The sequence below is a fragment of the Galeopterus variegatus genome, unplaced genomic scaffold (assembly GCF_000696425.1).
Source record: "Galeopterus variegatus unplaced genomic scaffold, G_variegatus-3.0.2 Scaffold659, whole genome shotgun sequence".
Taxonomy (NCBI): Eukaryota; Metazoa; Chordata; class Mammalia; order Dermoptera; family Cynocephalidae; genus Galeopterus; species Galeopterus variegatus.
In genome coordinates this window covers 247,126-256,285 of record NW_007726770.1, presented here as the reverse complement: position 1 = coordinate 256,285, position 9,160 = coordinate 247,126, and positions in this window count along the sequence as shown.

Sequence of the window (9,160 nt, the reverse complement as noted above, 5' to 3'; positions counted from 1 at the left end):
AAAAGTTAGAGATAAATTATGTTCAATAACAGAGGATCAACTAAATTATTTAAATAAATTATAATACATTCCACACAGTAGAATGCTAGATAGCCATTAAAAATGAAATGTAGAAAAATACTTAGTATCATGGAAAATATGCATATTATTAAGGAGAATAACTAAAAGCTAAACATATCTAGTATCATCCAGACCTAGTTTACAAGGAAAAAAAACATGCACTGAACAAAGAACTGGATGAATACAAACGAAACTGCTGGCAGTGGTTATCTCTGGGAAGTGGTATTAGAAGTGACTTAGACACTTTCCTTAGTACTTTTTCTGTGTTTCTGAATTTTCTACAATGAATGTGTATGTTCTAGGCAGAATGACATCAAAGATGTCCACATCCTGATCCCCAGAACCTGTGAATATGTTAGGTTACATGGCAAAAGGGAATTAAGTCTGCAGATGGAATTAAAGTTGCTAATCAGCTGCCTTGAGAAGAGGAGAGCATCCTGGATCGTCCAGGTGCGCCCAGTGAGATCACAAGGGTCCTTACATGAGGGACAGAAGAGCGAGTGTCAGAGTGTGTGATGGGAGGAAGACTCGATCAGCTGTGGGTGGCTTTGAAGATGGAAGGGGCCATGAGTCAGGGAATGTGGGCATCTCAAAAAGTTAGAAAAGGCAGGAAAATGGATCCTCCCTAGCACCTCCAGAAAGGAATGCAGTCCTGGTGACACCTTAATTTTAGCCCAGTGAGATCCATTTTGGACTTCTGACCTCCAAAACTAAAAGATAATAAATGTATGTTGTTTTAAGCCACTAAATGTGTTGTAATTTGTTACAGCAGCAATAGGAAACTAAAACAATGAATTCTTTTTTTAGTCAGGAAAAAAGAGATGATAATAAAGGTCATTTTAAAGGAAAGGATTAGAAGTCACCCTTTGTAATCTAACCCGACAGCCACCGGAGGAGGAGGGGTTCAGGAAGAGGCCTGGCTCAGTCTTTCTGCAATCTGCACAAGGAGCCAACAGCGCTAGCTGGCTGTCATTTTGTTATTAGTAGACAAGAATAATGTTGTCAACAAGTAAATAACCAGACTGGCCAGCAGCCTGAGAATTGTCCTAAAGCCACACACAGTTAACAAGCAACCAGAACTACGTGACCAGAAGAGAGAGCACAAGGGGAGTGGCTTCTTTTGAGAATTCTGGGACTAGAAAAGGACAAGGACCCTTTTCAAGTGAGTGGAAATGACCAGGTTGTGCTGCTGGTTTGTGCTGGATGAATCCCGTTCTGGCATCAACACATGGAAGAAGGAGGATGTGTCCCCAACCAGGGGCATGGAGCCGAGCTTGTTTGGAGTCTCTTATCCTGGACTGTTCATCAAAGCAGCACAGGTGCTGAGGGTGGAGAGTTGCAGGGGATTTTCTTAAATAAAACCCTTATTTATTTGCCTTGAAGGACTCTTAGGGAAACCCCAGACCCTTAGCAATGGTTGCAGTGATCAGGTATCTGCTAATTGGAACAGCATTTTCTTTGCTAATGGGTCGAAAACCACCTCCTGTTTGGTTTAATTTGTTGTAAGACCCTCTTTCTGCAGCACCTAGGGTTCTCTAGAAGCAGGTACTGCAATGGAGTTTGGCATGCAAGATGTTTACCAGGTATAAACAACTGGGAAGGTGAGGCAGCCAAGGCAGGACTGGGCAGAGGGAGGTATCACACTGTGGGGCAGGCCTGACAAAGTCAAGCCCACAGGTGGATAGGGCTTGCCAGTTATTTGGGGGTTGGGTAGGGGGATGGAGAGTCCAGGCATTTAGAAACGCTTCCCATGATCAGCCACTGGATGTGGGCATGGTCTTGGTAGGGCAGCACTCACCACCCTCGAGGGAGTTGGAGGCTGTCTGCTGAGCACAGCAAGTCCTTCTTTGATGGGGACATCTCTGTGTCCACCACACCATCCCCTTAGTGGACCTTGTCCCACTTGCTGGCTTGGGCCCACAGTTCCCTAATGCAATGTGTACAGGAGGGACTTGGCTTATTCTGCACAGCTCCTGCAAGCAGAGATGAGACCATCAGGGAAATGTGCCCACGAGGCTGACTTCAGCTCAGAGCAAAGGATGTAATCGTAAACCTGTCTTTTCATAAGGGGACAGGATCCCTTCAGAGGTCCTCAGCCACTGGAATACTGAAACAGAGCTTGGGGACCTGTGTCACAGGATGGAGAAGAGGTTTCTGCATTGAGCTCGAGGATGGGCTTGGTGCCTTCTAGGGTTCCTTATGTCTCTGAGAGTATATGGCTAATGGGGCCACCTCAGGCTCTACCCCAGGGGGACTGCTCTTGGCCATCTGGGGCTCTGTCTGCCAGTGTCTCCCCTGGAAGTAATGTCCATTTTATGTCAGTCTGTTGGCCACCTCCAGCATCTTGCCACAACCAGGTCTCTTTAGCCCCAGACAAGGCCAAATCTGGCTCAGAGAATTCTACAGCCTGTTCCCTCCAGATACCCGCAGCCCTCAGCTCCTGCGAGCTAAGACTGGCCCACTTGCTTGGCGCCAGTCTTAGTTCCCCTTCCCATGTTGTTCCCTTTAGATTTGCAGACTCCGGTCACCAGACACTGCCTCTGCTACGTGGCTCTTGGCCCCGTGCCCTTCAGCCTTGGGCATGCAGCACCTACTTCCTCTCCCGGGCGGGCCTTCACCAGCTGGCGAGCACACCTCCTGCCCATCCCTGTCCTGGAGGCGAGATCAGACAGTAATGAGTCCTGCTTGTTCATGATCCCCTTGGTAGATGGGGCTTTCTTTCATTTGCTCAAGCCATACATTTGCCACAAATTCCAGAAGGTGCCGCCTTTTCCTAGTATTTCAGAACAAGTCTTGTTTATTTATGCTGCTCATTATTTCATAACTATATTTAAAACCTTAGCATGTCATACACACAAAATGATACGTATTATGTGCGTGTAACTACGCCTGAGCACCCACCACCTGGTCTAAGACGCAGAAACTTATGGGTGCCTTTGAGGTCTCTGGGGTCTTCTCTTTCCCCAACATCTCCTTCCCTTTCTCCCAGACGTAGCCAGGAGGACACTGTCCTGATTCAGGCACATCATTCCGTGCTTTCCTTTACAGTTTACCTCCTATACACTATTTGCTTTCACTAGTTTTAAAAATCCTTCTAAGTGGAATCTACTATTCTTCTTTTCACTCACTATTATGTTTTTGAGATCCGGCCATGCTGTAAAGGATGGTGGTCTGTGAGTTCATATTTCAGCCAGGCTCCTCCTCTGTCTGCATCTTTCCCGTGATCCTGTAGGTGAAGGGTCTTGGATTTTTGGCTTGTCTTTGTATACCAGTCCCACTGGAGACCCTCTTTCTTCCTTCGCCTCTTTCTTCTTAGTCTCCTCCTGTCACCCCTTTTGCATCTGCCACTGTAACCTACTTTGAGTTTTTGAGTGTAAAGATACTGTCCTCCTCCCCGCAATCCCCACGTGCACCCGTGCATAGGGTTTCTAGAGACAAATATGAAACCACAGAGTTTACACGACTCTTTACTTTGCTGAAATCTGGACCCTGGGAGAAAAATGAATTTTCTCTTCCTGCTTCAGCAAAGTGAAACATGTTGGTTTCTGATGGCTATTGGACAAGGTGGGAAGTGCTTTACAAACCTGATGGGTGGGAAGTCCTGTGTGCCTGGGGGTGGTGGTCGGGGTGTTCATTAGGCAGATTTCTGGGCCCCATTCCCCTGAGGATCAGAACCAGAAGATCTGGGCTGGGGCCCAGGACTCTGCATTTTAATCAATATGCCTTTCTTCACCCAGCAATTCTGACACAGACAGTGGCTGTGCTCTGGCCACTCTTTTGGCAGACACTGGCCTCTGCCCCGGCCAGAATCAGGCGCCCGACCTGAAATGCTGTCAATCTCTAAGCATTTCTCTTGGCTAGACATTACATGAGGGCCTGTCCCCTGAGCTTTCAACACTGGGCCTGAGTAGAAATACATCTTCATTGAGGCTTGAAGTACTGGCAAGGACTGTTCCTCCAGAGAGAGAAAGGTCAGGCAGGCTCCAGATCTGGTACTCTAAAACCTGCCTCCTTTGTCCAACATTGGGTTGAGTGGAGGCTGTTGCATTTCCACATGGAAAGCTGGAAGGAGGAGCTAGTGTTTGTTGCAGACACCTGAAGTGACTCAGCCACCAGCCTGACACCAGCAGGCTGATTCACAACAGCAACTGCTGGAGGCGGAGGCGCTGAGCCTAGCCCACAGGCCTCCGAAGCCAGCAGGTAGGGCAGCCCACTCGGGCTGTGGCCTTACTCCAGCATTTTGCATGCCCACTAACTCGGCTGGGCTGGGGAGAGGAATTAGCACTGGACATCTTTGGCAGGATCTGTTGATGTGGGCACCTGTCTGCACTTCTCCTGTGGACAAAGATCTTGGCCAGAGGTCACTAGTCACAGTTATTGGGGAAGAAGCTATCTAGGCCACTGGGGCATGTTGGCAGTGATATCCAGGGAGAGAGTTAAACTGTCTTTTTCAGCCTAATGAAATGAAAAACAAACATTTTGAGCCAAGGGCAGTAGACAGGTGCTGGCTGATACAGGAGACAGCCCAGGACACCTATTTGTTTGTGACTGATGGAGTTGGAGGAGAGATCGTTCAGTTAGTGAGCCTGCCTCTGCGTGCTGCTGGGGCCTGGCCTCCCGGAGCTCTGTCTACGTAAGGAATAATTGCTGATGTGAGCAAACTGAAGTAATTGCTAGGTCAGTGCGGATGCAAAGCAGAGGGAAGTGAACTTGACTTTAGAAGTCCAGGAATGCTTTACAGAGGAGGAGACACTTACAATGGGTCTTGAAGGATGAGTGGGAATCTCAAAGTTAGGAGGGGGCATTCCAGGCAAAGGGAACGGCAAGGGCAGAGGCCTGTAGAAGGGATTCAGCAGGCTTCAGACGTTGCTTTTAGGACTCTGCAATAAGGCACTTGGGTGCTTGGCCTAGAGCCTGGCACTGAGGGGGCCCCTGGGGAACTGTGAGGGGTTCTGTGGAGCTGGAGCCCAGTGGGAGCGGCCTGAGAGATGGGTCCAGGGAAAGGAAGGCTAGGGTCCATGAGCCAGGCCTTTCATCCCAGGGTAGGGAGTTGGGTGGTGGCAAGCCAGGGGAGGGTTTAGCAGTTGCATGCCCTAGTCTTGCCTCTTGGGAAGACCCCATGTGGAGGTGTCAGGGCTGGAATCAGGACACCAGTTAGGAGCCTGTTAGGAGAATGACCTTGAAGTTGTGTCTGAGAAGTCAGACAAAGCCAAGCAAGATGCCGAGATGCTGGAGTTCAATGCGGCGGCATTTTAATATCTATACGGGTGTGTGGTCCTGAGAGACTGGAGAAACAAGAAAAGAATGAAAAAATAGGACAAGGCATGTTCACTATCTATAGCCAGAGACTGATGAAGCCCCAGGCTGTCATCTGACTTGAAAACTTAAGTAAACAAATGACACACAGCAAAGGAAGGTGAGCCACCTCCGTGAATGCATGATGACACGGAAATGACAGATAAATAAGGGTCTCAACCCTCTGAAGGGGTCCCTTCAGAGTTACCCATAAGAATCTAGTCAGAGCTTGGCCAAAATCTGGTCCATAGATGGCTGAGAAGCAATTTTTCCCTAAGAAAAGTGTTTCCAAACTTCTGCCATGATAAAATAAACCTGGGGCTTTTATAATCATGCGGGTTACCCGATCTCTTCCCTGGAAATGCAAATTCACTGGATCTGGTTTGGAGCCCAGGAATCTGTATATTCCTGGGCTCCAGCTGGTTCCTATTTTCTGGGAAATCCAGGAAACCCTTCCCTCTGGGAAAACTTCTTTCAGCACAGGAAAATTTAAAACTAAGTATAGAAATGATTTTAAAATACATTGATTGGATTAATTCTTTTGTTCTAACAATATTCTATGCATATTTGGCATTTTAGAGTGCAGTACTTGTAATGTTGAAGAGAATTTGATCTAATCAAGGAATAGGTGAGTCTTAAGTTGAATTTAAGTGTAATTGAGTAATTGAGTTAGACTTGTGATTTTAAGTTGGAAGTTTAATAAGTTTATGTACAGTGTTGGAAGAGTTAGGAGAATTAAAGTATTACTCTGTTTGCCAGTTTAACTTATTTTATTTGTATGTTTTAAAAAATTATTGGTGAGGGCCGACCCCATGGCGCACTAGGGAGAGTGCAGTGCTGGGAGCGCAGCGACGCTCCCGCCACAGGTTCGGATCCTATATAGGGATGACCGGTGCGCTCACTGGCTGAGCACAGTGTGGACAACACCAAGCCAAGGGTTGCAATCCCCTTACCGGTCACGAAAAAGACGAAAAAAAAAAAAAAATTATTGGTGAGATTTTGTTTAAGTCAGACAGTCGAGTTATTTAAAAAAGATGATGCATATATTGTTTATAAATGCAGTTTTAAATTTTTGTATGTGTATAATAAAGATTATAAATGGGACCAAATATTAACCAAAGACATCCTTAAAGATGTTTGCTATAATTTGCTAAAGTTATAAATAGGAAAAAAAATCTTTAAGAGAACTTGTAAGCTAAAGGGAGATTTTTGAGAGATGAACATATAAACTAACTGTGGTACGTACATACAATGGAATATTATTCAGCCTTAAAAAGGAAGGAAATTCTGACACATAGTACAACGTGGATGAACCTTGAGGACATTATGCTTAGTCAAATAAGCCAGTCACAAAGGACAAACACTGTATGATTCCACTTAAATGAAGTACCCAGAGTAGTCAAATTCAGAGACAGAAAGTAGAATGGTGGTCGTCAGGGGCTGGAGAAGGGAAAAGGGGGAGATATTGTTTAATGGCCAGAGAGTTTCAGTTTTGCAAGACGAAAATAGTTCTGGAGATGGACAGTAGTCATGATACCACAGCCATGTGAATGTACTTAATGCCAGTGAACAATGTGCCACTTAAAAATGGTTAAGATGGGCCGGCCCGGTGGCGCACTGCTATAGTGCGCCGCTTGGGAGCGCGGCGGCGCTCCCGCCGAGGGTTCGGATTGCACATGCGGACCGGTTCCCGCTCACTGGCTGAGCGAGGTGTGGGAGCAACGCCGAGGGTTGCAATCCCGTTGCCGGTCCCGGTCCGGTACGGGTGCGACACTGAGGGTTGCGATCCGTCACCGGACACGAAAAAAGACAAAAAGGGAAAAAAAAAAAAAAATAAATAAAATAAAATAAAAGTTCTGCTTACTGAAAATAGAGTATCTCAAAACAATAATTATTGGTGGTATAGTCAACAAATTTATGCCTAGTTAATAACTCTTTATATTAAATTATTGCTGTTGAAAAAAAAAAACTAAAGAAAGGTTTTTTAATTGATAATGCCAAAAAGGTATATTGATTTTTTTAAAAGTAAAAATTTTTGAATAATCTGTTCTATGCAGAAAAACCACCCAGACTCACATTGAACAGAGAATATTATCATTGGTAAGTGAGGGTTCTAGGGCTCTAACTAAGGCAACAGCAGAATGGATGGAGAGGAGAGGGGCACATACAGCAGGAGTCACCCAGGGTGGACCAGTGCCATTGAAGGAACTATGGCAGAAGGAGCAGAAGACGCATGGGGAGGGGACCCTACACATCCAGGGGGAAACTGAGCACTCAGTAGCCAGCCTGATACTCAGTCGTGGAGCTCAGAGACGTCAGGGTAGAGGTAAGGATTGGAGAAATCAGGGATGGGTGGTGGTGGAAGTCCCGTGTGCTGCAGAGGTGACCCCGAGAGAAGTGTGGACAGAGCAGTGACCTTGACCCAAGGACATAATTCTGAGGAGTGCAAACACTTTGAGTGGTGGGGTCTGAGATGGCAAGATTCACTTAGATAGTATAATTTCAGGCCCCAGGATTTCTGTGTGCCCCCTTACTCCAACCCCAATACCTCCTCCAGGGCTGTGCCATGCCTGGAGTTGTGGTTATGAGGCTTCGATGTTCCACTCAAAGGCCCAGGGATTGTGGTGGGAGAGATGACATAAGGACTGAAGTCACACAAAGATGCAAACCCCAATGCCATCTGGTTTCTGTGAGCAGGTTTCTGTGAGAATGGAGGTGCACCAGGTGTCTCAAAGGAGAGCTGATGGATGGGGAGGCACCAGGCAGGGAGGAAGGGTCCAGAAAGGACAGGCTGGAGGCACAGGTGACTCCTGGTCTAGGAGTTCTCCACATCGAGCTTGTTTTCACTTCAGGGGAGTTCCCAGCCGTATCCTTGCCCAGGCTTGGGTGGCAAGATTCCCTGAGAAATAAGTGAGGAGGAATCTATAGGAATCTATAAGCATGTCTCTCTCTCCCTTCTGATGAGGACTGTCGGGGAGGGGGGTGGGGAGAGTGTGGGAGGAAGGGACTCCATCAGCTTTGGCTTGGCTTTCTGTATTTTCTGATTTTGCATTCCCCCGTATTGGTGACATCCCAGCTGCTGCCGGGCATCCCTGCCCTCCATTGGATAATAAAGAACAGGTGCATCATTTGTTAATTACCCCGCCCCCGCCAGGCCAGAGCTGCCAAAAGGTGGAGGTGGTGGAGGTTTTTTCTGGCGTTCAGTCACTGCTGCTGGGAAAGGGAAGAAGACGGCTGTGATCGGAATGGGGCCCCTGCTCCCCACGAGGCCCCTCTTCCTCCTGGTCTCCTTTTCTTGCCTAATGGCTGGAGATGAAGCTTCCTGAGGGCCAACCCCACAGAGAAGGAGGTGAGTATGCAGGGAAGGCCCAGCCTGCCACCCCATTGCTCAGGGAGTCTGTCTTGGGTTGAATGTCCCCCCAAAACTTAATCCCCACTATAACTGTTGAGGGTGGGAAATTCTATTATGAAATTGAAAAGTGGGGCCTAGAAAAGGTGATTAAGTTGATGGTGGTCAGGGGTGTGGTTCTGAAGGCTTTGAGAGGAGAGCACATGAGGGGCTCTCTCTCTCTGCTCCTGCCTTTCTCGCAGTGCGTACCCTGCAACACCACCAAAGAAGACCATCCCTGATGTTTTCCCTGGACTTTGGACTTGCCGGCCTCAGAAACTGTGAGCAATAAATTTCATTTGCTTACAAATTACCCAGTTCCAAGTATTTTGTTATATGCCACAGAAAAGGACTAACACAGAGCCCCAGGTTGAGGGGGCTGTCCAGGAGTGGGTGGCACCTGGCTGGGCTTTTGGG